Source organism: Pseudophryne corroboree, chromosome 3, assembly GCF_028390025.1.
Source record: "Pseudophryne corroboree isolate aPseCor3 chromosome 3, aPseCor3.hap2, whole genome shotgun sequence".
Taxonomy (NCBI): domain Eukaryota; kingdom Metazoa; phylum Chordata; class Amphibia; order Anura; family Myobatrachidae; genus Pseudophryne; species Pseudophryne corroboree.
Window position 1 is genome coordinate 118060012 of NC_086446.1, and position 23327 is coordinate 118083338.

Here is a 23327-nt window from a genome sequence, read left to right on the forward strand (position 1 = left end):
CCATTTTCAAACTTATTCATTTATGTACCAGTAGTTAGAAGTAGAAAAGTTCTAACAGAAACCACAAAACTCATCTACAGCTATACCACACTGGATACGCCCAATCTCATCAGATCTTGGAAGCTAAGCAGTGTTGGGCCTGGTTAGTACTTGGATGGGAGACCTCCTGGGAATACAAGGTGCTGTAGGTTTTCTTATACTGCAAACACCGTTCTGTTGATGCATTCCATTTTCAAACTTATTAATTTATGTACCAGTAGTTAGAAGTAGAAAAGTTCTAACAGAAACCACAAAGCTCATCTACAGCCACACTACACTGTATACACCAAATCTCATCTGATCTTGGAAGCTAAGCAGTGTTGGGCCTGGTTAGTACTTGGATGGGAGACCACCTGGGAATACAATGTGCTGTAGGTATTTTTATACTGCCAACACCGTTCTGTTGATGCATTCCATTTTCAATCTTATTCATTTATGTACCAGTAGTTAGAAGTAGAAAAGTTCTAACAGAAACCACAAAGCTCATCTATAGCCACACCACACTTGATACACCCAATCTCATCTGATCTTCAAAACTAAGCAGTGTTGGGCCTGGTTAGTACTTGGATGGGAGACCACCTGGGAATACAAGGTGCTGTAGGTATTTTTATACTGCCAACACCGTTCTGTTGATGCATTCCATTTTCAAACGTATTCATTTATGTACCAGTAGTTAGAAGTAAAAAGTTCTAACAGAAACCACAAAGCTCATCTACAGCCACACCACACTAGATACGACCAATCTCATCTGATCTTGGAAGCTAATCAGTGTTGGGCCTGGATAGTACTTGTATGGGAGACCACCTGGGAATACAAGGTGCTGTAGGTATTTTTATACTGCCAACACCGTTCTGTTGATGCATTCCATTTTCAAACTTATTCATTTATGTACCAGTAGTTAGAAGTAGAAAAGTTCTAACAGAAACCACAGAACTCATCTACAGCTATACCACACTGGATACGCCCAATCTCATCAGATCTTGGAAGCTAAGCAGTGTTGGGCCTGGTTAGTACTTGGATGGGAGACCTCCTGGGAATACAAGGTGCTGTAGGTTTTCTTATACTGCAAACACCGTTCTGTTGATGCATTCCATTTTCAAACTTATTAATTTATGTACCAGTAGTTAGAAGTAGAAAAGTTCTAACAGAAACCACAAAGCTCATCTACAGCCACACTACACTGTATACACCAAATCTCATCTGATCTTGGAAGCTAAGCAGTGTTGGGCCTGGTTAGTACTTGGATGGGAGACCACCTGGGAATACAATGTGCTGTAGGTATTTTTATACTGCCAACACCGTTTTGTTGATGCATTCCATTTTCAATCTTATTCATTTATGTACCAGTAGTTAGAAGTAGAAAAGTTCTAACAGAAACCACAAAGCTCATCTATAGCCACACCACACTTGATACACCCAATCTCATCTGATCTTCAAAACTAAGCAGTGTTGGGCCTGGTTAGTACTTGGATGGGAGACCACCTGGGAATACAAGGTGCTGTAGGTATTTTTATACTGCCAACACCGTTCTGTTGATGCATTCCATTTTCAAACGTATTCATTTATGTACCAGTAGTTAGAAGTAAAAAGTTCTAACAGAAACCACAAAGCTCATCTACAGCCACACCACACTAGATACGACCAATCTCATCTGATCTTGGAAGCTAATCAGTGTTGGGCCTGGATAGTACTTGTATGGGAGACCACCTGGGAATACAAGGTGCTGTAGGTATTTTTATACTGCCAACACCGTTCTGTTGATGCATTCCATTTTCAATCTTATTCATTTATGTACCAGTAGTTAGAAGTAGAAAAGTTCTAACAGAAACCACAAAGCTCATCTATAGCCACACCACACTTGATACACCCAATCTCATCTGATCTTCAAAACTAAGCAGTGTTGGGCCTGGTTAGTACTTGGATGGGAGACCACCTGGGAATACAAGGTGCTGTAGGTATTTTTATACTGTCAACACCGTTCTGTTGATGCATTCCATTTTCAAACTTATTCATTTATGTACCAGTAGTTAGAAGTAGAAAAGTTCTAACAGAAACCACAAAGCTCATCTACAGTCACACCACACTGGATACGCCCAATCTCATCTGATCTTGGAAGCTAAGCAGTGTTGGGCCTGGTTAGTACTTGTATGGGAGACCACCTGGGAATACAATGTGCTGTAGGTATTTTTATACTGCCAACACCGTTCTGTTGATGCATTCCATTTTCAAACTTATTCATTTATGTACCAGTAGTTAGAAGTAGAAAAGTTCTAACAGAAACCACAAAGCTCATCTACAGCCACACCACACTGGGTACACCAAATCTCATCTGATCTTGGAAGCTAAGCAGTGTTTGGCTTGGTTAGTACATGGATGGGAGATCACCTGGGAATACAAGGTGCTGCAGGTATTTTTATACTGCCAACACCGTTCTGTTGATGCATTCCATTTTCAAACTTATTCATTTATGTACCAGTAGTTAGAAGTAGAAAAGTTCTAACAGAAACCACAAAGCTCATCTACAGCCACACCACACTTGATACACCCAATCTCATCTGATCTTCAAAACTAAGCAGTGTTGGGACTGGTTAGTACTTGGATGGGAGATCACCTGGGAATACAAGGTGCTGTAGGTATTTTTATACTGTCAACACCGTTCTGTTGATGCATTCCATTTTCAAACTTATTCATTTATGTACCAGTAGTTAGAAGTAGAAAAGTTCTAACAGAAACTACAAAGCTCATCTACAGTCACACCACACTGGATACGCCCAATCTCATCTGATCTTGGAAGCTAAGCAGTGTTGGGCCTGGTTAGTACTTGGATGGGAGACCACCTGGGAATACAATGTGCTGTAGGTATTTTTATACTGCCAACACCGTTCTGTTGATGCATTCCATTTTCAATCTTATTCATTTATGTACCAGTAGTTAGAACTAGAAAAGTTCTAACAGAAACCACAAAGCTCATCTACAGCCACACCACACTGGCTACGCCCAATCTCATCTTATCTTGGAAGCTAAGCAGTGTTTGTCCTGGTTAGTACTTGGATGGGAGATCACCTGGGAATACAAGGTGCTGTAGGTATTTTTATACTGCCAACACCGTTCTGTTGATGCATTCCATTTTCAAACTTATTAATTTATGTACCAGTAGTTAGAAGTAGAAAAGTTCTAACAGAAACCACAAAGCTCATCTACAGCCACACTACACTGTATACACCAAATCTCATCTGATCTTGGAAGCTAAGCAGTGTTGGGCCTGGTTAGTACTTGGATGGGAGACCACCTGGGAATACAATGTGCTGTAGGTATTTTTATACTGCCAACACCGTTCTGTTGATGCATTCCAATTTCAATCTTATACATTTATGTACCAGTAGTTAGAAGTAAAAAGTTCTAACAGAAACCACAAAGCTCATCTACAGCCACACCACACTAGATACGACCAATCTCATCTGATCTTGGAAGCTAATCAGTGTTGGGCCTGGATAGTACTTGTATGGGAGACCACCTGGGAATACAAGGTGCTGTAGGTATTTTTATACTGCCAACACCGTTCTGTTGATGCATTCCATTTTCAAACTTATTCATTTATTTACCAGTAGTTAGAAGTAGAAAAGTTCTAACAGAAACCAGAAAGCTCATCTACAGCCACACCACACTGGATTCGCCCAATCTCATCTGATCTTGGAAGCTAATGTTGTGATTCCTGTACTCCAGACCGGAGGAGATCTTATGGCAGGGATCTGAGTACAGGAAAATAAGCTGGTTGTGGGAGCTGGATAGCCTAGTAACCCCTGGCGCCCTAACTCCGTTGTCTCGCCCGTGTTATCAGAAATCCCCTGCGAGACTATGGTTGCTTGAGCCCATGGCAGCCGCGTTCGAAGGGCGGATTATGTCTGCCCAACCCCGATGCCCCCGCAGGTCTTAATGGGAGACAAGGGGAAGTCCGAGACAGGGTGATAACAAGGGGCCCTCTGACTAAGCAACCAGGCCAGGGGTTACAAGCTAACTAACTAAATCAAAAGGTATGTGCGGACTAGCCGCCAGGAAAAAGGACAACCAGGGATCCACTGATCCGACACTCCTATCCGGCACCGCCGGACACCAGAGTGGATCTGTGGAAGCGGAATCCTCCGCAAGCTCCAGAACACAATTAAACAAAATAATAAACAGAAGCGGACAAGCCGCAACACACGGCTGTGCCGCGACTCACGAACACCACCAGATGTTAAAGGTGCTCGGTCAGACTCCAGGAACAGATGGTAACTTCCGAGTACAGGATCTCTGAGGACAGGAACAACCGAAAAGACCGGGACTGGGAACTCTCTGCAGCAGACACAGGCAAACAGGAAGCTCAGGAACTAGCAGGAACCAAGCTCAGAACTCAAGCAGACTGAAAACCCAGAAATATCACCAGCGTCTGTGAACTGCAATCAGCCAGCATATAACAGAGAGGCCTAATTAATAATCCCGAGCAGCTGGCCTATTGCATGATTCCAGCTGACAAGATGCAATTAGCAGCCAGGTGAGGCTGAACACATGGAACAAGCTGCAATTACACAGACTAACCAGCGGCAGCAGACAAGAGCATACTAAAACAGAGCAACAGGAAATCCAGGCATGCAAGACAACTTAATAAACATAAAATAGAAATGAACCACTACCTGTGGTTCATAACAGTATCCCCTCCTTAAGGGTGAGCTCCGAGCACCCCATGATACCCACGGGGAACATAAACAGAAGTATAACATAAAATACAGAACCAAAATGCAAAACAGGAATGAGCCACAGCCGTGGCTCATAACATTACCCCCCTCTTGAGGAGGGGTCAAAAGACCCCAAAATTCAGACTATCCAGAAGAAGGGATACAAAAAAAAAACCTGACACATTGGTCAAACAGACACGAAAACAGAAACAAGCTGCAACCACAGCTTGTAACAGTGCCCTCCCCCTGACGGTGGCCACTGGACACAAGATAAGGAAAAAAAAATCCTTTTTTTTTTTTTTTATCAAGGCAAGAGTCAAAAATTATTTCTTTTTCTTCTTCTTCTTTTTACAAAGCTCTTTAGGTCTGACCAAGGTAATTCCCCAAACATTGTCTGAACTGATGGTACCACCCAACAAGGCTGCGTTCAAATCAGAGACAGGTTTCTTACCATTGGGAGCTGAACTTTCTGGCAAAGTACTATTATTAGAAGAAGAAGAAGTCAGAAAAGCACATCCTGCAGTCAAAACGGGCTGGGACTCTTGTGCCGAGTTTACAGTATTTGGTGGAATCTCAGCAGACAAGACGGGTGATTTAGAGGAACCTGAACCAATTTCTTTGGAACCATATCTTTTAATAATTGCATCACTGAATGCTGGGGGATCCTGAAGAATGGGATCTTCAGCTTTCATTAGGCTGGTCGCCCACTCAAAAGGCTCTCCTTTAAAAGAATAAATAAGATAGAGCACAATGTTCTCTGGAGTGATGCCCAGAAATGGTCTAGACAACATAATAATATAATAGTGTTTGTAAAGCGCCAGAAATTGGGCTAAGTCCCCATCAAAGATTATGGATGTTGAGATATCAGAGTCAGGATCTGTTTCCTTCCCATCTGACTGACTGAAGTGCTTTGCTAGGACCTGGTCACTATTGACCTTACTCAAGGCTGAGACTCTCTGAACCCCACCCGGGGCTGAGACTTTCTGAACCCCACCCGGGGCAGTGACTTTCTGAACCCCACACGGGGCAGTGACTTTCTGAACCCCACACGGGGCAGTGACTTTCTGAACCCCACACGGGGCAGTGACTTTCTGAACCCCACACGGGGCAGTGACTTTCTGATCCCCACACGGGGCAGTGACTTTCTGAACCCCACCCGGGGCAGTGACTTTCTGAACCCCACCCGGGGCAGTGATTTTCTGAACCCCACCCGGGGCAGTGACTTCCTGAACCCCACCTGGGGCAGTGGCCTCCGGGAACCCCGCTGGGGCAGTGGCCTCCGGGAACCCCGCTGGGGCAGTGGCCTCCGGGAACCCCGCTGGGGCAGTGGCCTCCGGGAACCCCGCTGGGGTCAGCACCTCGGATTCTTTTACTGGGACCGGGCCGTTGGCCTCCCTGACTGGGATCGGGCCACCGGCCTCCCTCTCTGAGTCGAGAATTATCGAAAGTTCTCCCGGGACTATGACTTCCGGGACTTTTGCTGAAGCAATAACGTTCAGATCCTCCACTAATGCTATGCTTCTTAAGTTCTTTCCTGGGGAAGCGACTTCTAGACCCTTCTTTGGGGCTGCGTCTCTCGAGACCCCACTTGGGGATATTACTTCAAAGACCCCTTCTGGGGTTTTGCTTCTCGAGTTCCCTTCAAGAACTATGGTTTTAGATACCCTTTCTGGGATTGCGCTTTTCAAATCCCTACCTGGGGTAACAGCTTCTGAGACCCCTTCCGGTACGGACACCTGAACTATAATATTTGATGTCCCTCTATAAGCTAGGGCATCGGGTACCGCTCCAGCACTCTGGGCATCGGGTACCGCTCCAGCATTCTGGGCATCGGGTACCGCTCCAGCACTCTGGGCATCGGGTACCGCTCCAGCACTCTGGGCTACGGGCACCGCTCCAGGACCCTGGGCTATGGGCACCGCTCCAGGACCCTGGGCTACGGGCACCACTCCAGGACCCTGGGCTACGGGCACCACTCCAGGACCCTGGGCATCGGGCACCACTCCAGGAACCTGAGCATCGGGCACCACTCCAGGAACCTGGGCATCGGGCACCACTCCAGGAACCTGGGCATCGGGCACCACTCCAGGAACCTGGGCATCGGGCACCCCTCCAGGAACCTGGGCATCGGGCACCCCTCCAGGGACTTGCAACTCCGCTTCCACAGGAACCTCAAGAGAGGAGAGAAACATTCTCTTTTGATTCCTGAATCTATAATGGGGCTCCCTTGCCCAAGGACCCCAATTATAGGACAGAGAGTTTTTTTGTGTGGGTTGTGTGACAAGTACCTCTGCCACAGTAGAGACAGGAGTAGGTCTTGTATCATGACTCAACTTGGCCAGAGGGCAAGACTCGTCACCACACTTTGGTTTGCGCAACTCACAGGTCTGCAGATAATGGCCTAAACCCCCACAATATAGGCATAAGTTTAAGTTTCTGCGACGCAGACGCTCCTCTTCTGAGAGCCTGGGCCGCAGAAAACTTTTAAACCTTTTCTCTTCAATTAAACCAGAGGAGTCTCTTGTCACCATACTGTGAACAAGAGTCTCTTTAGAGATAGATGTACTCTCAACGACTTCTGGAAAAATGAGCAAGATTTTAGTCAGAAGGTTTTGCAGTTGCTTTAGGGATTGCTGCCAAACTTGTAGTCGCTCTGGTCTCAAAGCACTGAATACAGAGTTCAGGGCTTCGAGAGATGCCTGCAGGGCTTGCATAGTAGACATAGGAGGATTTAAGACAAGGCAAGACAAGGCAAGACAAGGCAAGACAAGGCAAGACAAGGCAAGATAAGGCAAGACTAAATTTTGCTAAACAAATCAAGACTTTTTTTTTTTTTTTTTAAAACACCGGACTGGATTCTAAACACCGGACTGGATTCTAAACACCGGACTGGATTCTAAACACCGGACTGGATTCTAAACACCGGACTGGATTCTAAACACCGGACTGGAGTCTGCACACCGGACTGGATTCTAAACACCGGACTGGATTCTAAACACCGGACTGGATTCTAAACACCGGACTGGAGTCTGCACACTGAATTCTAGACAGGACTGGATTCTAGACTAGACACTGGACTGGGCCAAAAAAGAAAAAAAGTTTTATTTCTTTTTTGTCGTATGGCTGGTGATAATGTTATGATTCCTGTACTCCAGACCGGAGGAGATCTTATGGCAGGGATCTGAGTACAGGAAAATAAGCTGGTTGTGGGAGCTGGATAGCCTAGTAACCCCTGGCGCCCTAACTCCGTTGTCTCGCCCGTGTTATCAGAAATCCCCTGCGAGACTATGGTTGCTTGAGCCCATGGCAGCCGCGTTCGAAGGGCGGATTATGTCTGCCCAACCCCGATGCCCCCGCAGGTCTTAATGGGAGACAAGGGGAAGTCCGAGACAGGGTGATAACAAGGGGCCCTCTGACTAAGCAACCAGGCCAGGGGTTACAAGCTAACTAACTAAATCAAAAGGTATGTGCGGACTAGCCGCCAGGAAAAAGGACAACCAAGGATCCACTGATCCGACACTCCTATCCGGCACCGCCGGACACCAGAGTGGATCTGTGGAAGCGGAATCCTCCGCAAGCTCCAGAACACAATTAAACAAAATAATAAACAGAAGCGGACAAGCCGCAACACACGGCTGTGCCGCGACTCACGAACACCACCAGATGTTAAAGGTGCTCGGTCAGACTCCAGGAACAGATGGTAAGTTCCGAGTACAGGATCTCTGAGGACAGGAACAACCGAAAAGACCGGGACTGGGAACTCTCTGCAGCAGACACAGGCAAACAGGAAGCTCAGGAACTAGCAGGAACCAAGCTCAGAACTCAAGCAGACTGAAAACCCAGAAATATCACCAGCGTCTGTGAACTGCAATCAGCCAGCATATAACAGAGAGGCCTAATTAATAATCCCGAGCAGCTGGCCTATTGCATGATTCCAGCTGACAAGATGCAATTAGCAGCCAGGTGAGGCTGAACACATGGAACAAGCTGCAATTACACAGACTAACCAGCGGCAGCAGACAAGAGCATACTAAAACAGAGCAACAGGAAATCCAGGCATGCAAGACAACTTAATAAACATAAAATAGAAATGAACCACTACCTCTGGTTCATAACAGTATCCCCTCCTTAAGGGTGAGCTCCGAGCACCCCATGATACCCACGGGGAACATAAACAGAAGTATAACATAAAATACAGAACCAAAATGCAAAACAGGAATGAGCCACAGCCGTGGCTCATAACAGCTAAGCAGTGTTGGGCCTGGTTAGTACTTGGATGGGAGACCACCTGGGAATACAATGTGCTGTAGATATTTTTAAACTGCAAACACCGTTCTGTTGCTGCATTCCATTTTCAAACTTATTCATGTATGTACCAGTAGTTAGAAGTAGAAAAGTTCTAACAGAAACCACAAAGCTCATCTACAGCCACACCACACTGGGTACACCAAATCTCATCTGAGCTTGGAAGCTAAGCAGTGTTTGGCTTGGTTAGTACATGGATGGGAGATCACCTGGGAATACAAGGTGCTGCAGGTATTTTTATACTGCCAACACCGTTCTGTTGATGCATTCCATTTTCAAACTTATTCATTTATGTACCAGTAGTTAGAAGTAGAAAAGTTCTAACAGAAACCACAAAGCTCATCTACAGCCACACCACACTTGATACACCCAATCTCATCTGATCTTCAAAACTAAGCAGTGTTGGGACTGGTTAGTACTTGGATGGGAGATCACCTGGGAATACAAGGTGCTGTAGGTATTTTTATACTGTCAACACCGTTCTGTTGATGCATTCCATTTTCAAACTTATTTATTTATGTACCAGTAGTTAGAAGTAGAAAAGTTCTAACAGAAACCACAACGCTCATCTACAGTCAAACCATACTGGATACGCCCAATCTCATCTGATCTTGGAAGCTAAGCAGTGTTGGGCCTGGTTAGTACTTGGATGGGAGACCACCTGGGAATACAATGTGCTGTAGGTATTTTTATACTGCCAACACCGTTCTGTTGATGCATTCCATTTTCAATCTTATTCATTTATGTACCAGTAGTTAGAAGTAGAAAAGTTCTAACAGAAACCACAAAGCTCATCTACAGCCACACCACACTGGATTCGCCCAATCTCATCTGATCTTGGAAGCTAAGCAGTGTTGGGCCTGGTTAGTACTTGGATGGGAGACCACCTGGGAATACAATGTGCTGTAGATATTTTTATACTGCAAACACCGTTCTGTTGCTGCATTCCATTTTCAAACTTATTCATGTATGTACCAGTAGTTAGAAGTAGAAAAGTTCTAACAGAAACCACAAAGCTCATTTACAGCCACACCACACTGGGTACACCAAATCTCATCTGATCTTGGAAGCTAAGCAGTGTTTGGCTTGGTTAGTACATGGATGGGAGATCACCTGGGAATACAAGGTGCTGCAGGTATTTTTATACTGCCAACACCGTTCTGTTGATGCATTCCATTTTCAAACTTATTCATTTATGTACCAGTAGTTAGAAGTAGAAAAGTTCTAACAGAAACCACAAAGCTCATCTACAGCCACACCACACTTGATACACCCAATCTCATCTGATCTTCAAAACTAAGCAGTGTTGGGACTGGTTAGTACTTGGATGGGAGATCACCTGGGAATACAAGGTGCTGTAGGTATTTTTATACTGTCAACACCGTTCTGTTGATGCATTCCATTTTCAAACTTATTCATTTATGTACCAGTAGTTAGAAGTAGAAAAGTTCTAACAGAAACCACAAAGCTCATCTACAGTCACACCACACTGGATACGCCCAATCTCATCTGATCTTGGAAGCTAAGCAGTGTTGGGCCTGGTTAGTACTTGGATGGGAGACCACCTGGGAATACAAAGTGCTGTAGGTATTTTTATACTGCCAACACCGTTCTGTTGATGCATTCCATTTTCAATCTTATTCATTTATGTACCAGTAGTTAGAACTAGAAAAGTTCTAACAGAAACCACAAAGCTCATCTACAGCCACACCATACTGGCTACGCCCAATCTCATCTTATCTTGGAAGCTAAGCAGTGTTTGTCCTGGTTAGTACTTGGATGGGAGATCACCTGGGAATACAAGGTGCTGTAGGTATTTTTATACTGCCAACACCGTTCTGTTGATGCATTCCATTTTCAAACTTATTCATTTATGTACCAGTAGTTAGAAGTAGAAAAGTTCTAACAGAAACCACAAAGCTCATCTACAGCCACACCACACTGTATACACCAAATCTCATCTGATCTTGGAAGCTAAGCAGTGTTGGGCCTGGTTAGTACTTGGATGGGAGACCACCTGGGAATACAAGGTGCTGTAGGTATTTTTATACTGCCAACACCGTTCTGTTGATGCATTCCATTTTCAAACTTATTCATTTATGTACCAGTACTTAGAAGTAGAAAAGTTCTAACAGAAACCTCAAAACTCATATAGAGCCACACCACACTGGATACGCCCAATCTCATCTGATCTTGGAAGCTAAGCAGTGTTGGGCCTGGTTTAGTACTTGGATGGGAGACCTCCTGGGAATACAAGGTGCTATAGGTATTTAATTACTGCCAACACTGTTCTGTTGATGCATTCCATTTTCAAACATATTCATTTATGTACCAGTACTTAGAAGAAGAAAAGTTCTAACAGAAACCACAAAGCTCATCTACAGCCATGCCACACTGGATACGCCCAATCTCATCTGATCTTGGAAGCTAAGAAGTGTTGGGCCTGGTTAGTGCTTGGATGGAAGACCACCTGGGAATACAAGGTGCTGTAGGAATTTTTATACTGCCAACACCGTTCTGTTGATGCATTCCATTTTCAAACGTATTCATTTATGTACCAGTAGTTAGAAGTAGAAAAGTTCTAACAGAAACCACAAATATCATCTACAGCCACACCACACTGGATACGCTCAATCTCATCTGATCTTGGAAGCTAAGCAGTGTTGTGCCTGGTTAGCACTTGGATGGGAGACCACCTGGGAATGCAAGGTGTTGTAGGTATTTTTATACTGCCAACACCGTTCTGTTGATGCATTCCATTTTCAAACTTATTCATTTATGTACCAGTAGTTAGAAGTAGAAAAGTTCTAACAGAAACCACAAAGCTCATCTACATCCAAACCATACTGGATACGCCCAATCTCATCTGATCTTGGAAGCTAAGCAGTGTTGGGCCTGGTTAATACTTGGATGGGAGACCACCTGGGAATACAAGGTGCTGTAGGTATTTTTATACTGCCAACCCTGTTCTGTTGATGCATTCCATTTTCAAACTTATTCATTTATGTACCAGTACTTAGAAGTAGAAAAGTTCTAACAGAAACCACAAAGCTGGTCTACAGCCACACCACAGTGGATATGCCCAATCTAATCTGATCTTGGAAACTGAGCAGTGTTGGGCCTGGTTAATACTTGGATGGGAGACCACCTAGGAATACAAGGTGCTGTAGCTACTCTTATACTGCCAACACTGTTCTGTTGATGCATTCCATTTTCAAACTTATTCATTTATGTACCAGTAGTTAGAAGTAGAAAAGTTCTAACAGAAACCACAAAGCTGGTCTACAGCCACACCACACTGGATACGCCCAATCTCATCTTATCTTGGAAGCTAAGCAGTGTTGGGCCTGGTTAGTACTTGAATGGGAGACCACCTGGGAAAACAAGGTGTTGTAGGTATTTTTATACTGCCAACAACGTTCTGTTGATGCATTCCATTTTCAAACTTATTCATTTATGTACCAGTAGTTAGAAGAAGAAAAGTTCTAACAGAAACCACAAAGCTCATCTACAGCCACGCCACACTGGATACGCCCAATCTCATCTTATCTTGGAAGCTAAGCAGTGTTGGGCCTGGTTAGTATTTGGATGGGAGACCACCTGGGAATACAAGATGCTGTAGGTATTTTTATACTGCCAACACCGTTCTGTTGATGCATTCCATTTTCAAACGTATTCATTTATGTACCAGTAGTTAGAAGTAGAAAAGTTCTAACAGAAAACACAAATATCATCTACAGCCACACCACACTGGATACGCTCAATCTCATCTGATCTTGGAAGCTAAGCAGTGTTGTTCCTGGTTAGCACTTGGATGGGAGACCACCTGGGAATACAAGGTGCTGTAGGTATTTTTATACTGCCAACCCTGTTCTGTTGATGCATTCCATTTTCAAACTTATTCATTTATGTACCAGTACTTAGAAGTAGAAAAGTTCTAACAGAAACCACAAAGCTGGTCTACAGCCACACCACAGTGGATATGCCCAATCTTATCTGATCTTGGAAACTGAGCAGTGTTGGGCCTGGTTAATACTTGGATGGGAGACCACCTAGGAATACAAGGTGCTGTAGCTACTCTTATACTGCCAACACTGTTCTGTTGATGCATTCCATTTTCAAACTTATTCATTTATGTACCAGTAGTTAGAAGTAGAAAAGTTCTAACAGAAACCACAAAACTCATCTAGAGCCACACCACACTGGATACGCCCAATCTCATCTGATCTTGGAAGCTAAGCAGTGTTGGGCTTGGTTAGTACTTGGATGGGAGACCACCTGGGAATACAAGGTGTTGTAGGTATTTTTATACTGCCAACCCTGTTCTGTTAATGCATTCCATTTTCAAACTTATTCATTTATGTACCAGTAGTTAGAAGTAGAAAAGTTCTAACAGAAACCACAAAGCTCATCTACATCCACACCACACTGGATACGCCCAATCTCATCTGATCTTGGAAGCTAAGCAGTGTTGGGCCTGGTTAATACTTTGATGGGAGACCACCTGGGAATACAAGCTGCTGTAGGTGTTTTTATACTGCCAACACCGTTCTGTTGATGCATACCATTTTCAAACTTATTCATTTATGTACCAGTAGTTAGAAGTAGAAAAGTTCTAACAGAAACCACAAAGCTCATTTACATCCACACCACACTGGATACGCCCAATCTCATCTGATCTTGGAAGCTAAGCAGTGTTGGGCCTGGTTAATACTTTGATGGGAGACCACCTGGGAATACAAGGTGCTGTAGGTATTTTTGTACTGCCAACCCTGTTCTGTTGATGCATTCCATTTTCAAACTTATTCATTTATGTACCAGTACTTAGAAGTAGAAAAGTTCTAACAGAAACCACAAAGCTGGTCTACAGCCACATCACAGTGGATATGCCCAATCTTATCTGATCTTGGAAACTGAGCAGTGTTGGGCCTGGTTAATACTTGGATGGGAGACCACCTAGGAATACAAGGTGCTGTAGCTACTCTTATACTGCCAACACTGTTCTGTTGATGCATTCCATTTTCAAACTTATTCATTTATGTACCAGTAGTTAGAAGTAGAAAAGTTCTAACAGAAACCACAAAACTCAACTAGAGCCACACCACACTGGATACGCTCAATCTCATCTGATCTTGGAAGCAAAGCAGTGTTGGGCCTGGTTAGTACTGGGATGGGAGACCACCTGGGAATACAAGGTGCTGTAGGTCTTTTTATACTGCCAACACCGTTCTGTTGATGCATTCCATTTTCAAACTTATTCATTTATGTACCAATACTTAGAAGAAGAAAAGTTCTAACAGAAACCACAAAGCTCATCTACAGCCACGCCACACTGGATACGCCCAATCTCATCTGATCTTGGAAGCTAAGCAGTGTTGGGCCTGGTTAGTACTTGAATGGGAGACCACCTGGGAATGCAAGGTGTTGTTGGTATTTTTATACTGCCAACACCGTTCTGTTGATGCATTCCATTTTCAAACTTATTCATTTATGTACCAGTAGTTAGAAGTAGAAAAGTTCTAACAGAAACCACAAAGCTGGTCTACAGCCACACCACAGTGGATATACCCAATCTTATCTGATCTTGGAAACTGAGCAGTGTTGGGCCTGGTTAATACTTGGATGGGAGACCACCTGGGAATACAAGGTGCTGTAGGTATTTTTATACTGCCAACCCTGTTCTGTTGATGCATTCCATTTTCAAACTTATTCATTTATGTACCAGTACTTAGAAGTAGAAAAGTTCTAACAGAAACCACAAAGCCGGTCTACAGCCACACCACAGTGGATATGCCCAATCTTATCTGATCTTGGAAACTGAGCAGTGTTGGGCCTGGTTAGTACTTGGATGGGAGACCACCTGGGAATACAAGGGGCTGTAGGTATTTTTATACTGCCAACACCGTTCTGTTGATGCATTCCATTTACAAACTTATTTATTTATTTATGTACCAGTAGTTAGTAGTAGAAAAGTTCTAACAGAAACCACAAAGCTCATCTACAGCCACACCACACTGGATACGCCCAATCTCATATGATCTTGGAAACTAAGCAGTGTTAGGCCTGGTTAGTACTTGGATGGGAGACCACCTGGGAATACAAGCTGCTGTAGGTGTTTTTATACTGCCAACACCGTTCTGTTGATGCATTCCATTTTCAAACGTATTCATTTATGTACCAGTAGTTAGAAGTAGAAAAGTTCTAACAGAAACCACAAATATCATCTACAGCCACACCACACTGGATACGCTCAATCTCATCTGATCTTGGAAGCTAAGCAGTGTTGTGCCTGGTTAGCACTTGGATGGGAGACCACCTGGGAATACAAGATGCTGTAGGTATTTTTTATACTGCCAACACCGTTCTGTTGATGCATTCCATTTTCCAACTTATTCATTTATGTACCAGTAGTTAGAAGTAGAAAAGTTCTAACAGAAACCACAAAGCTCATCTACATCCACACCACACTGGATACGCCCAATCTCATCTGATCTTGGAAGCTAAGCAGTGTTGGGCCTGGTTAATACTTTGATGGGAGACCACCTGGGAATACAAGCTGCTGTAGGTGTTTTTATACTGCCAACACCGTTCTGTTGATGCATACCATTTTCAAACTTATTCATTTATGTACCAGTAGTTAGAAGTAGAAAAGTTCTAACAGAAACCACAAAGCACATCTACATCCACACCACACTGGATACGCCCAATCTCATCTGATCTTGGAAGCTAAGCAGTGTTGGGCCTGGTTAATACTTTGATGGGAGACCACCTGGGAATACAAGGGGGCTGTAGGTATTTTTGTACTGCCAACCCTGTTCTGTTGATGCATTCCATTTTCAAACTTATTCATTTATGTACCAGTAGTTAGAAGTAGAAAAGTTCTAACAGAAACCACGAAGCTCATCTACAGCCACGCCACACTGGATACGCCCAATCTCATCTGATCTTGGAAACTAAGCAGTGTTGGGCCTGGTTAGTACTTGGATGGGAGACCACCTGGGAATACAAGGTGCTGTAGGAATTTTTATACTGCCAACACCGTTCTGTTGATGCATTCCATTTTCAAACTTATTCATTTAAGTACCAGTAGTTAGAAGTAGAAAAGTTCTAACAGAAACCACAAATATCATCTACAGCCACACCACACTGGATACGCTCAATTTCATCTGATCTTGGAAGCTAAGCAGTGTTGTGCCTGGTTAGCACTTGGAAGGGAGACCACCTGGGAATACAAGATGCTGTAGGTATTTTTATACTGCCAACACCGTTCTGTTGATGCATTCCATTTTCAAACTTATTCATTTTTGTACCAGTACTTAGAAGTAGAAAAGTTCTAACAGAAACCACAAAGCTTGTCTACAGCCACACCACAGTGGATATGCCCAATCTTATCTGATCTTGGAAACTGAGCAGTGTTGGGCCTGGTTAGTACTTGGATGGGAGACCACCTGGGAATACAAGGTGCTGTAGGTATTTTTATACTGCCAACACCGTTCTGTTGATGCATTCCATTTACAAACTTATTTATTTATTTATGTACCAGTAGTTAGTAGTAGAAAAGTTCTAACAGAAACCACAAAGCTCATCTACAGCTACACCACACTGGATACGCCCAATCTCATCTGATCTTGGAAACTAAGCAGTGTTGGGCCTGGTTAGTACTTGGATGGGAAACCACCTGGGAATAAAAGGTGCTGTAGGTATTTTTATACTGCCAACACCGTTCTGTTGACGCATTCAATTTTCAAACTTATTCATTTATGTACCAGTACTTAGAAGTAGAAAAGTTCTAACAGAAACCACAAAGCTCAGCTACAGACACATCATACTGGATACGCCCAATCTCATCTGATCTTGGAAGTTAAGCAGTGTTGGGATTGGTTAGTACTTGGATGGGCGACCACCTGGAAATACAAGGAGCTGTAGAAATTTTTATACTGCCAACACCGTTCTGTTGATGCATTCCATTTTCAAACTTTTTAATTTATGTACCAGAAGTTTGAAGTAGAAAAGTTCTCACAGAAAGCGCAAAGCTCATCTACAGCCACACCATGCTGGATACGCCCAATCTCATCTGATCTTGGAAGTAAAACAGTGTTGGGCCTGGTTAGCACTTGGATGGGAGACCACCTGGGAATGCAAGGTGCTGTAGGTATTTTTATAATGCCAACACCGTACTGTTGATGCATTCCATTTTCAAACTTATTCATTTATGCACCAGTACTTAGAAGAAGAAAAGTTCTAACAGAAACCACAAATATTATCTATAGCCACACCACACTGGATACGCCCAATCTCATCTGATCTTGGAAGCTAAGCAGTGTTGGGCCTGGTTAAAACTTTGATGGGAGACCACCTGGGAATACAAGGTGCTGTAGGTATTTTTGTACTGCCAACCCTGTTCTGTTGATGCATTCCATTTTCAAACTTATTCATTTATGTACCAGTACTTAGAAGTAGAAAAGTTCTAACAGAAACCACAAAGCTGGTCTACAGCCACACCACAGTGGATATGCCCAATCTTATCTGATCTTGGAAACTGAGCAGTGTTGGGCCTGGTTAATACTTGGATGGGAGACCACCTAGGAATACAAGATGCTGTAGGAATTTTTATACTGCCAACACCGTTCTGTTGATGCATTCCATTTTCAAACTTATTCATTTAAGTACCAGTAGTTAGAAGTAGAAAAGTTCTAACAGAAACCACAAATATCATCTACAGCCACACCACACTGGATACGCTCAATTTCATCTGATCTTGGAAGCTAAGCAGTGTTGTGCCTGGTTAGCACTTGGAAGGGAGACCACCTGGGAATACAAGATGCTGTAGGTATTTTTATACTGCCAACACCGTTCTGTTGATGCATTCCATTTTCAAACTTATTCATTTATGTACCAGTAGTTAGAAGTAGAAAAGTTCTAACAGAAACCACAAAGCTGGTCTACAGCCACACCACACTTGATAGGCCCATCTCATCTGATCTTGGAAGCTAAGCAGTGTTGGGCCTGGTTAGTCCTTGAATGGGAGACCACCTGGGAATGCAAGGTGTTGTAGGTATTTTTATACTGCCAACACCGTTCTGTTGATGCATTCCATTTTCAAACTTATTCATTTATGTACCAGTAGTTAGAAGAAGAAAAGTTCTAACAGAAACCACGAAGCTCATCTACAGCCACGCCACACTGGATACGCCCAATCTCATCTGATCTTGGAAACTAAGCAGTGTTGGGCCTGGTTAGTACTTGGATGGGAGACCACCTGGGAATACAAGGTGCTGTAGGAATTTTTATACTGCCAACACCGTTCTGTTGATGCATTCCATTTTCAAACTTATTCATTTAAGTACCAGTAGTTAGAAGTAGAAAAGTTCTAACAGAAACCACAAATATCATCTACAGCCACACCACACTGGATACGCTCAATTTCATCTGATCTTGGAAGCTAAGCAGTGTTGTGCCTGGTTAGCACTTGGAAGGGAGACCACCTGGGAATACAAGATGCTGTAGGTATTTTTATACTGCCAACACCGTTCTGTTGATGCATTCCATTTTCAAACTTATTCATTTTTGTACCAGTACTTAGAAGTAGAAAAGTTCTAACAGAAACCACAAAGCTTGTCTACAGCCACACCACAGTGGATATGCCCAATCTTATCTGATCTTGGAAACTGAGCAGTGTTGGGCCTGGTTAGTACTTGGATGGGAGACCACCTGGGAATACAAGGTGCTGTAGGTATTTTTATACTGCCAACACCGTTCTGTTGATGCATTCCATTTACAAACTTATTTATTTATTTATGTACCAGTAGTAAGTAGTAGAAAAGTTCTAACAGAAACCACAAAGCTCATCTACAGCTACACCACACTGGATACGCCCAATCTCATCTGATCTTGGAAACTAAGCAGTGTTGGGCCTGGTTAGTACTTGGATGGGAAACCACCTGGGAATACAAGGTGCTGTAGGTATTTTTATACTGCCAACACCGTTCTGTTGACGCATTCAATTTTCAAACTTATTCATTTATGTACCAGTACTTAGAAGTAGAAAAGTTCTAACAGAAACCACAAAGCTCAGCTACAGACACATCATACTGGATACGCCCAATCTCATCTGATCTTGGAAGCTAAGCAGTGTTGGGATTGGTTAGTACTTGGATGGGCGACCACCTGGAAATACAAGGAGCTGTAGAAATTTTTATACTGCCAACACCGTTCTGTTGATGCATTCCATTTTCAAACTTTTTAATTTATGTACCAGAAGTTTGAAGTAGAAAAGTTCTCACAGAAAGCGCAAAGCTCATCTACAGCCACACCATGCTGGATACGCCCAATCTCATCTGATCTTGGAAGTAAAACAGTGTTGGGCCTGGTTAGCACTTGGATGGGAGACCACCTGGGAATGCAAGGTGCTGTAGGTATTTTTATACTGCCAACACCGTTCTGTTGATGCATTCCATTTTCAAACTTATTCATTTATGTACCAGTAGTTAGAAGTAGAAAAGTTCTAACAGAAACCACAAAACTTATCTACAGCTACACCACACTGGATACGCCCAATCTCATCTGATGTTGGAAGCTAAGCAGAGTTGGTTCTGGTTAGTACTTGGATGGAAGACCACCTAGGAATACAAGGTGCTGTAGCTACTCTTATACTGCCAACACTGTTCTGTTGATGCATTCCATTTTCAAACTTATTCATGTATGTACCAGTAGTTAGAAGTAGAAAAGTTCTAACATAAACCACAAAGCTCATCTACAGCCACACCACACTGGGTACGCCCAATCTCATCTGATCTTGGAAGCTAAGCAGTGTTTGGCCTGGTTAGTACTTGGATGGGAGATCACCTGGGAATACAAGGTGCTGTAGGTATTTTTATACTGCCAACACCGTTCTGTTGATGCATTCCATTTTCAAACTTATTCATTTATGTACCAGTAGTTAGAAGTAGAAAAGTTATTACAGAAACCACAAAGCTCATCCACAGCCACACCACACTTGATACACCCAATCTCATCTGATCTTCAAAACTAAGCAGTGTTGGGACTGGTTAGTACTTGGAAGGGAGATCACCTGGGAATACAAGGTGCTGTACGTATTTTTATACTGCCAACACCGTTCTGTTGATGCATTCCATTTTCAAACTTATTAATTTATGTACCAGTAGTTAGAAGTAGAAAAGTTCTAACAGAAGCCACAAAGCTCATCTACAGCCACACCACACTGTATACACCAAATCTCATCTGATCTTGGAAGCTAATCAGTGTTGGGCCTGGTTAGTACTTGGATGGGAGACCACTTGGGAATACAAGGTGCTGTAGGTATTTTTATACTGCCAACACCGTTCTGTTGATGCATTCCATTTTCAATCTTATTCATTTATGTACCAGTAGTTAGAAGTAGAAAAGTTCTAACAGAAACCACAAAGCTCATCTACAGCCACACCACACTTGATACACCCAATCTCATCTGATCTTCAAAACTAATCAGTGTTGGGCCTGGATAGTACTTGTATGGGAGACCACATGGGAATACAAGGTGTTGTAGGTATTTCTATACTGCCAACACCGTTCTGTTGATGCATTCCATTTTCAAACTTATTCATTTATTTACCAGTATTTAGAAGTAGAAAAGTTCTAACAGAAACCAGAAAGCTCATCTACAGCCACACCATACTGGATTCGCCCAATCTCATCTGATCTTGGAAGCTAAGCAGTGTTGGGCCTGGTTAGTACTTGGATGGGAGACCACCTGGGAATACAAGGTGCTACAGATATTTTTATACTTTCAAACACCGTTCTGTTGCTGCATTCCATTTTCAAACTTATTCATGTATGTACCAGTAGTTAGAACTAGAAAAGTTCTAACAGAAACCACAAAGCTCATCTACAGCCACACCACACTGGCTACGCCCAATCTCATCTTATCTTGGAAGCTAAGCAGTGTTTGTCCTGGTTAGTACTTGGATGGGAGATCACCTGGGAATACAAGGTGCTGTAGGTATTTTTATACTGCCAACACCGTTCTGTTGATGCATTCCATTTTCAAACTTATTCATTTATGTACCAGTAGTTAGAAGTAGAAAAGTTCTTACAGAAACCACAAAGCTCATCTACAGCCACACCACACTTGATACACCCAATCTCATCTGATCTTCAAAACTAAGCAGTGTTGGGACTGGTTAGTACTTGGATGGGAGATCACCTGGTAATACAAGGTGCTGTAGGTATTTTTATACTGCCAACACTGTTCTGTTGATGCATTCCATTTTCAAACTTATTAATTTATGTACCAGTAGTTAGAAGTAGAAAAGTTCTAACAGAAACCACAAAGCTCATCTACAGCCACACCACACCACACTGTATACACCAAATCTCATCTGATCTTGGAAGCTAAGCAGTGTTGGGCCTGGTTAGTACTTAGATGGGAGACCACCTGGGAATACAAGGTGCTGTAGGTATTTTTATACTGCCAACACCGTTCTGTTGATGCATTCCATTTTCAATCTTATTCATTTATGTACCAGTAGTTAGAAGTAGAAAAGTTCTAACAGAAACCACAAAGCTCATCTACAGCCACACCACACTTGATACACCCAATCTCATCTGATCTTCAAAACTAATCAGTGTTGGGCCTGGATAGTATTTGTATGGGAGACCACCTGGGAATACAAGGTGCTGTAGGTATTTCTATACTGCCAACACCGTTCTGTTGATGCATTCCATTTTCAAACTTATTCATTTATTTACCAGTATTTAGAAGTAGAAAAGTTCTCACAGAAACCAGAAAGCTCATCTACAGCCACACCATACTGGATTCGCCCAATCTCATCTGATCTTGGAAGCTAAGCAGTGTTGGGCCTGGTTAGTACTTGGATGGGAGACCACCTGGGAATTCAAGGTGCTACAGATATTTTTAAACTGCAAACACCGTTCTGTTGCTGCATTCCATTTTCAAACTTATTCATGTATGTACCAGTAGTTAGAACTAGAAAAGTTCTAACAGAAACCACAAAGCTCATCTACAGCCACACCACACTGGGTACGCCAAATCTCATCTTATCTTGGAAGCTAAGCAGTGTTTGTCCTGGTTAGTACTTGGATGGGAGATCACCTGGGAATACAAGGTGCTGTAGGTATTTTTATACTGCCAACACCGTTCTGTTCATGCATTCCATTTTCAAACTTATTCATTTATGTACCAGTAGTTAGAAGTAGAAAAGTTCTTACAGAAACCACAAAGCTCATCTACAGCCACACCACACTTGATACACCCAATCTCATTTGATCTTCAAAACTAAGCAGTGTTGGGACTGGTTAGTACTTGGATGGGAGATCACCTGGGAATACAAGGTGCTGTAGGTATTTTTATACTGCCAACACCGTTCTGTTGATGCTTTCCATTTTCAAACTTATTCATTTATGTACCAGTAGTTAGAAGTAGAAAAGTTCTAACAGAAACCACAAAGCTCATCTACAGCCACACCACACTGGATTCACCAAATCTCATCTAAACTTGGAAGCTAAGCAGTGTTGGGCCTGGTTAGTACTTGGATTGGAGACCACCTGGGATTACAAGGTGTTGTAGGTATTTTTATACTGCCAACACCGTTCTGTTGATGCATTCCATTTTCAAACTTATTCATTTATGTACCAGTAGTTAGAAGTAGAAAAGTTCTAACAGAAACCACAAAACTCATCTACAGCTATACCACACTAGATACGACCAATCTCATCTGATCTTGGAAGCTAATCAGTGTTGGGCCTGGATAGTACTTGTATGGGAGACCACCTGGGAATACAAGGTGCTGTAGGTATTTTTATACTGCCAACACCGTTCTGTTGATGCATTCCATTTTCAAACTTATTCATTTATTTACCAGTAGTTAGAAGTAGAAAAGTTCTAACAGAAACCAGAAAGCTCATCTACAGCCACACCACACTGGATTTGCCCAATCTCATCTGATCTTGGAAGCTAAGCAGTGTTGGGCCTGGTTAGTACTTGGATGGGAGACCACCTGGGAATACAATGTGCTGTAGATATTTTTATACTGCAAACACCGTTCTGTTGCTGCATTCCATTTTCAAACTTATTCATGTATGTACCAGTAGTTAGAAGTAGAAAAGTTCTAACAGAAACCACAAAGCTCATCTACAGCCACACCACACTGGGTACACCAAATCTCATCTGATCTTGGAAGCTAAGCAGTGTTTGACTTGGTTAGTACATGGATGGGAGATCACCTGGGAATACAAGGTGCTGCAGGTATTTTT

The 23327-nt window shown here is 43.0% G+C and overlaps 9 non-coding genes and 69 pseudogenes across 9 annotated transcripts; all 78 read left to right on the top strand.

The window, feature by feature from the left end:
• The first annotated feature begins 72 nt into the window (after positions 1-72).
• Positions 73-191, top strand: LOC134896377 (5S ribosomal RNA). Its single transcript, XR_010172005.1, has one exon. It is a non-coding gene; the product is annotated as a 5S ribosomal RNA (ribosomal RNA).
• A 107-nt stretch (positions 192-298) lies between these two features.
• Positions 299-417, top strand: LOC134890907 (5S ribosomal RNA; annotated as a pseudogene).
• A 107-nt stretch (positions 418-524) lies between these two features.
• On the top strand, positions 525-643 carry LOC134893806 (5S ribosomal RNA; annotated as a pseudogene).
• A 106-nt stretch (positions 644-749) lies between these two features.
• On the top strand, positions 750-868 carry LOC134893550 (5S ribosomal RNA; annotated as a pseudogene).
• A 107-nt stretch (positions 869-975) lies between these two features.
• LOC134896493 (5S ribosomal RNA) lies at positions 976-1094 on the top strand. The gene has a single exon (XR_010172018.1). It is a non-coding gene; the product is annotated as a 5S ribosomal RNA (ribosomal RNA).
• A 107-nt stretch (positions 1095-1201) lies between these two features.
• LOC134890908 (5S ribosomal RNA) lies at positions 1202-1320 on the top strand (annotated as a pseudogene).
• A 107-nt stretch (positions 1321-1427) lies between these two features.
• On the top strand, positions 1428-1546 carry LOC134893807 (5S ribosomal RNA; annotated as a pseudogene).
• A 106-nt stretch (positions 1547-1652) lies between these two features.
• LOC134893551 (5S ribosomal RNA) lies at positions 1653-1771 on the top strand (annotated as a pseudogene).
• Positions 1772-1878: 107 nt separating this feature from the next.
• Positions 1879-1997, top strand: LOC134893808 (5S ribosomal RNA; annotated as a pseudogene).
• A 107-nt stretch (positions 1998-2104) lies between these two features.
• On the top strand, positions 2105-2223 carry LOC134888050 (5S ribosomal RNA; annotated as a pseudogene).
• Positions 2224-2330: 107 nt separating this feature from the next.
• LOC134896946 (5S ribosomal RNA) lies at positions 2331-2449 on the top strand (annotated as a pseudogene).
• Positions 2450-2556: 107 nt separating this feature from the next.
• On the top strand, positions 2557-2675 carry LOC134896720 (5S ribosomal RNA; annotated as a pseudogene).
• A 107-nt stretch (positions 2676-2782) lies between these two features.
• On the top strand, positions 2783-2901 carry LOC135070389 (5S ribosomal RNA). The gene has a single exon (XR_010256555.1). It is a non-coding gene; the product is annotated as a 5S ribosomal RNA (ribosomal RNA).
• Positions 2902-3008: 107 nt separating this feature from the next.
• LOC134896519 (5S ribosomal RNA) lies at positions 3009-3127 on the top strand (annotated as a pseudogene).
• Positions 3128-3234: 107 nt separating this feature from the next.
• LOC134890909 (5S ribosomal RNA) lies at positions 3235-3353 on the top strand (annotated as a pseudogene).
• A 106-nt stretch (positions 3354-3459) lies between these two features.
• Positions 3460-3578, top strand: LOC134893552 (5S ribosomal RNA; annotated as a pseudogene).
• Positions 3579-9171: 5593 nt separating this feature from the next.
• On the top strand, positions 9172-9290 carry LOC134897372 (5S ribosomal RNA; annotated as a pseudogene).
• Positions 9291-9397: 107 nt separating this feature from the next.
• Positions 9398-9516, top strand: LOC134896721 (5S ribosomal RNA; annotated as a pseudogene).
• Positions 9517-9623: 107 nt separating this feature from the next.
• On the top strand, positions 9624-9742 carry LOC134887504 (5S ribosomal RNA; annotated as a pseudogene).
• Positions 9743-9849: 107 nt separating this feature from the next.
• On the top strand, positions 9850-9968 carry LOC135069919 (5S ribosomal RNA). Its single transcript, XR_010256098.1, has one exon. It is a non-coding gene; the product is annotated as a 5S ribosomal RNA (ribosomal RNA).
• A 107-nt stretch (positions 9969-10075) lies between these two features.
• Positions 10076-10194, top strand: LOC134897367 (5S ribosomal RNA; annotated as a pseudogene).
• Positions 10195-10301: 107 nt separating this feature from the next.
• LOC134896723 (5S ribosomal RNA) lies at positions 10302-10420 on the top strand (annotated as a pseudogene).
• A 107-nt stretch (positions 10421-10527) lies between these two features.
• On the top strand, positions 10528-10646 carry LOC135069669 (5S ribosomal RNA). The gene has a single exon (XR_010255846.1). It is a non-coding gene; the product is annotated as a 5S ribosomal RNA (ribosomal RNA).
• Positions 10647-10753: 107 nt separating this feature from the next.
• Positions 10754-10872, top strand: LOC134897208 (5S ribosomal RNA; annotated as a pseudogene).
• A 107-nt stretch (positions 10873-10979) lies between these two features.
• LOC135065732 (5S ribosomal RNA) lies at positions 10980-11098 on the top strand. The gene has a single exon (XR_010252005.1). It is a non-coding gene; the product is annotated as a 5S ribosomal RNA (ribosomal RNA).
• A 107-nt stretch (positions 11099-11205) lies between these two features.
• LOC134890946 (5S ribosomal RNA) lies at positions 11206-11325 on the top strand (annotated as a pseudogene).
• A 107-nt stretch (positions 11326-11432) lies between these two features.
• Positions 11433-11551, top strand: LOC134893751 (5S ribosomal RNA; annotated as a pseudogene).
• Positions 11552-11658: 107 nt separating this feature from the next.
• On the top strand, positions 11659-11777 carry LOC134895180 (5S ribosomal RNA; annotated as a pseudogene).
• A 107-nt stretch (positions 11778-11884) lies between these two features.
• On the top strand, positions 11885-12003 carry LOC134890574 (5S ribosomal RNA; annotated as a pseudogene).
• Positions 12004-12110: 107 nt separating this feature from the next.
• On the top strand, positions 12111-12229 carry LOC134897560 (5S ribosomal RNA; annotated as a pseudogene).
• Positions 12230-12336: 107 nt separating this feature from the next.
• LOC134892726 (5S ribosomal RNA) lies at positions 12337-12455 on the top strand (annotated as a pseudogene).
• Positions 12456-12562: 107 nt separating this feature from the next.
• On the top strand, positions 12563-12681 carry LOC134895248 (5S ribosomal RNA; annotated as a pseudogene).
• A 107-nt stretch (positions 12682-12788) lies between these two features.
• LOC134895207 (5S ribosomal RNA) lies at positions 12789-12907 on the top strand (annotated as a pseudogene).
• A 107-nt stretch (positions 12908-13014) lies between these two features.
• Positions 13015-13133, top strand: LOC134897337 (5S ribosomal RNA; annotated as a pseudogene).
• Positions 13134-13240: 107 nt separating this feature from the next.
• On the top strand, positions 13241-13359 carry LOC134885861 (5S ribosomal RNA). The gene has a single exon (XR_010169965.1). It is a non-coding gene; the product is annotated as a 5S ribosomal RNA (ribosomal RNA).
• Positions 13360-13466: 107 nt separating this feature from the next.
• Positions 13467-13585, top strand: LOC134894042 (5S ribosomal RNA; annotated as a pseudogene).
• A 107-nt stretch (positions 13586-13692) lies between these two features.
• On the top strand, positions 13693-13811 carry LOC134890707 (5S ribosomal RNA; annotated as a pseudogene).
• A 107-nt stretch (positions 13812-13918) lies between these two features.
• On the top strand, positions 13919-14037 carry LOC134897970 (5S ribosomal RNA; annotated as a pseudogene).
• A 107-nt stretch (positions 14038-14144) lies between these two features.
• On the top strand, positions 14145-14263 carry LOC134887163 (5S ribosomal RNA; annotated as a pseudogene).
• Positions 14264-14370: 107 nt separating this feature from the next.
• On the top strand, positions 14371-14489 carry LOC134890690 (5S ribosomal RNA; annotated as a pseudogene).
• A 107-nt stretch (positions 14490-14596) lies between these two features.
• LOC134895670 (5S ribosomal RNA) lies at positions 14597-14715 on the top strand (annotated as a pseudogene).
• A 107-nt stretch (positions 14716-14822) lies between these two features.
• LOC134895948 (5S ribosomal RNA) lies at positions 14823-14941 on the top strand (annotated as a pseudogene).
• Positions 14942-15052: 111 nt separating this feature from the next.
• On the top strand, positions 15053-15171 carry LOC134894815 (5S ribosomal RNA; annotated as a pseudogene).
• A 107-nt stretch (positions 15172-15278) lies between these two features.
• On the top strand, positions 15279-15397 carry LOC134895569 (5S ribosomal RNA; annotated as a pseudogene).
• Positions 15398-15505: 108 nt separating this feature from the next.
• Positions 15506-15624, top strand: LOC134894043 (5S ribosomal RNA; annotated as a pseudogene).
• Positions 15625-15731: 107 nt separating this feature from the next.
• LOC134892657 (5S ribosomal RNA) lies at positions 15732-15851 on the top strand (annotated as a pseudogene).
• A 107-nt stretch (positions 15852-15958) lies between these two features.
• Positions 15959-16077, top strand: LOC134889470 (5S ribosomal RNA; annotated as a pseudogene).
• A 107-nt stretch (positions 16078-16184) lies between these two features.
• LOC134897327 (5S ribosomal RNA) lies at positions 16185-16303 on the top strand (annotated as a pseudogene).
• A 107-nt stretch (positions 16304-16410) lies between these two features.
• On the top strand, positions 16411-16529 carry LOC134894783 (5S ribosomal RNA; annotated as a pseudogene).
• Positions 16530-16640: 111 nt separating this feature from the next.
• On the top strand, positions 16641-16759 carry LOC134890748 (5S ribosomal RNA; annotated as a pseudogene).
• Positions 16760-16866: 107 nt separating this feature from the next.
• On the top strand, positions 16867-16985 carry LOC134897798 (5S ribosomal RNA; annotated as a pseudogene).
• Positions 16986-17092: 107 nt separating this feature from the next.
• LOC134893456 (5S ribosomal RNA) lies at positions 17093-17211 on the top strand (annotated as a pseudogene).
• Positions 17212-17318: 107 nt separating this feature from the next.
• On the top strand, positions 17319-17437 carry LOC134892891 (5S ribosomal RNA; annotated as a pseudogene).
• A 107-nt stretch (positions 17438-17544) lies between these two features.
• LOC134898240 (5S ribosomal RNA) lies at positions 17545-17663 on the top strand (annotated as a pseudogene).
• Positions 17664-17770: 107 nt separating this feature from the next.
• On the top strand, positions 17771-17889 carry LOC134897328 (5S ribosomal RNA; annotated as a pseudogene).
• Positions 17890-17996: 107 nt separating this feature from the next.
• LOC134898147 (5S ribosomal RNA) lies at positions 17997-18114 on the top strand (annotated as a pseudogene).
• A 107-nt stretch (positions 18115-18221) lies between these two features.
• LOC134889472 (5S ribosomal RNA) lies at positions 18222-18340 on the top strand (annotated as a pseudogene).
• A 107-nt stretch (positions 18341-18447) lies between these two features.
• On the top strand, positions 18448-18566 carry LOC134897330 (5S ribosomal RNA; annotated as a pseudogene).
• Positions 18567-18673: 107 nt separating this feature from the next.
• Positions 18674-18792, top strand: LOC134894784 (5S ribosomal RNA; annotated as a pseudogene).
• A 111-nt stretch (positions 18793-18903) lies between these two features.
• On the top strand, positions 18904-19022 carry LOC134887208 (5S ribosomal RNA; annotated as a pseudogene).
• A 107-nt stretch (positions 19023-19129) lies between these two features.
• LOC134898049 (5S ribosomal RNA) lies at positions 19130-19248 on the top strand (annotated as a pseudogene).
• A 107-nt stretch (positions 19249-19355) lies between these two features.
• LOC134893453 (5S ribosomal RNA) lies at positions 19356-19474 on the top strand (annotated as a pseudogene).
• Positions 19475-19581: 107 nt separating this feature from the next.
• On the top strand, positions 19582-19700 carry LOC134897248 (5S ribosomal RNA; annotated as a pseudogene).
• A 107-nt stretch (positions 19701-19807) lies between these two features.
• On the top strand, positions 19808-19926 carry LOC134890518 (5S ribosomal RNA; annotated as a pseudogene).
• A 333-nt stretch (positions 19927-20259) lies between these two features.
• Positions 20260-20378, top strand: LOC134886195 (5S ribosomal RNA). Its single transcript, XR_010170286.1, has one exon. It is a non-coding gene; the product is annotated as a 5S ribosomal RNA (ribosomal RNA).
• A 107-nt stretch (positions 20379-20485) lies between these two features.
• LOC134896816 (5S ribosomal RNA) lies at positions 20486-20604 on the top strand (annotated as a pseudogene).
• A 107-nt stretch (positions 20605-20711) lies between these two features.
• On the top strand, positions 20712-20830 carry LOC134890517 (5S ribosomal RNA; annotated as a pseudogene).
• A 108-nt stretch (positions 20831-20938) lies between these two features.
• LOC134896520 (5S ribosomal RNA) lies at positions 20939-21057 on the top strand (annotated as a pseudogene).
• A 107-nt stretch (positions 21058-21164) lies between these two features.
• LOC134898028 (5S ribosomal RNA) lies at positions 21165-21283 on the top strand (annotated as a pseudogene).
• Positions 21284-21390: 107 nt separating this feature from the next.
• LOC134893592 (5S ribosomal RNA) lies at positions 21391-21514 on the top strand (annotated as a pseudogene).
• Positions 21515-21621: 107 nt separating this feature from the next.
• Positions 21622-21740, top strand: LOC134896915 (5S ribosomal RNA; annotated as a pseudogene).
• A 107-nt stretch (positions 21741-21847) lies between these two features.
• Positions 21848-21966, top strand: LOC134890708 (5S ribosomal RNA; annotated as a pseudogene).
• Positions 21967-22073: 107 nt separating this feature from the next.
• Positions 22074-22192, top strand: LOC134897766 (5S ribosomal RNA; annotated as a pseudogene).
• A 107-nt stretch (positions 22193-22299) lies between these two features.
• Positions 22300-22418, top strand: LOC134897021 (5S ribosomal RNA; annotated as a pseudogene).
• Positions 22419-22525: 107 nt separating this feature from the next.
• Positions 22526-22644, top strand: LOC134896743 (5S ribosomal RNA; annotated as a pseudogene).
• Positions 22645-22751: 107 nt separating this feature from the next.
• LOC134892948 (5S ribosomal RNA) lies at positions 22752-22870 on the top strand (annotated as a pseudogene).
• Positions 22871-22977: 107 nt separating this feature from the next.
• LOC134886624 (5S ribosomal RNA) lies at positions 22978-23096 on the top strand. Its single transcript, XR_010170704.1, has one exon. It is a non-coding gene; the product is annotated as a 5S ribosomal RNA (ribosomal RNA).
• Positions 23097-23203: 107 nt separating this feature from the next.
• On the top strand, positions 23204-23322 carry LOC134897645 (5S ribosomal RNA; annotated as a pseudogene).
• The last annotated feature ends 5 nt before the right edge of the window (positions 23323-23327 follow it).